Source organism: Octopus bimaculoides, chromosome 13 (assembly GCF_001194135.2).
Source record: "Octopus bimaculoides isolate UCB-OBI-ISO-001 chromosome 13, ASM119413v2, whole genome shotgun sequence".
Taxonomy (NCBI): domain Eukaryota; kingdom Metazoa; phylum Mollusca; class Cephalopoda; order Octopoda; family Octopodidae; genus Octopus; species Octopus bimaculoides.
Window position 1 is genome coordinate 56,161,929 of NC_068993.1, and position 1,015 is coordinate 56,162,943.

The window sequence follows — 1,015 nt, forward strand, 5'->3', positions numbered from 1 at the left end:
ATATATATATATATATATATATATATATACATATTTATGTATATGTATATATATGTTTGAATGTATGTACGTATATATATATATATATATATGTAAGTATGTGTGTGTGTGTATGTGTGTGTGTGTGTATACGGATATGTCTAAATCTGGATCAAACTATTAACACATATTTTCAACTTCAACAACATGGATTGAGTGCGATTTTTTTTCGCCTGTACAAGTATGTGTGTGTGTGTGTCACGAGGTGTATGCGATTTGTTCAAGAGTCCCAAAATTTAAAGAATAAACAAATCTATTGTTTTCCTTATTATGACTGGTTAAAGAATTGTTGGGAGGAGAGAAAATTTAAGAGTTTAAAGGCGGAAGTGAAGTAACAGAAAAGTAGGATGAGAACGGATATGTAAGCACATAGCTGCAACGATATACAATTAAATACATACATACATACATACATACATACATACATACATACATAAACGCGCGCGCGCACACACATACATACGCACGCACACACACACACACACACACACACAAACACACATAGATACATACATATGTATGTACATACGTACACAAATGCTCATATACATACATATATACATAATACATACACGCGCGCGCACATACATACATACATACATGCGTATGTATGTACATACGTACACGCATGCACATATACGTACACACATATATATATATATATATATATGGGGGGTCGGGGTATATATGTGTGTGTGTGTGTGTGTATGGCTGTGTGGTAAGAAGTTTGCTTCCCAACCACATGGTTCGGGTTCAGTCCCACTGCGTGGCACCTTGAGCAAGTGTCTTCTACCATAGTCGCAGGCCGATCAAAGCCTTGTGAGTGGATTTGGTCGACGGAAGCTGGAAGAAGCCCGTCGTATATATATATGACATCCTAATTAAAATAGTCAATAACCACATCGAAACAGACATCTTCTTTAAACCCACAGATTCCAAACAATACCTATTATTCAACTCATGCCACCCCAAACAC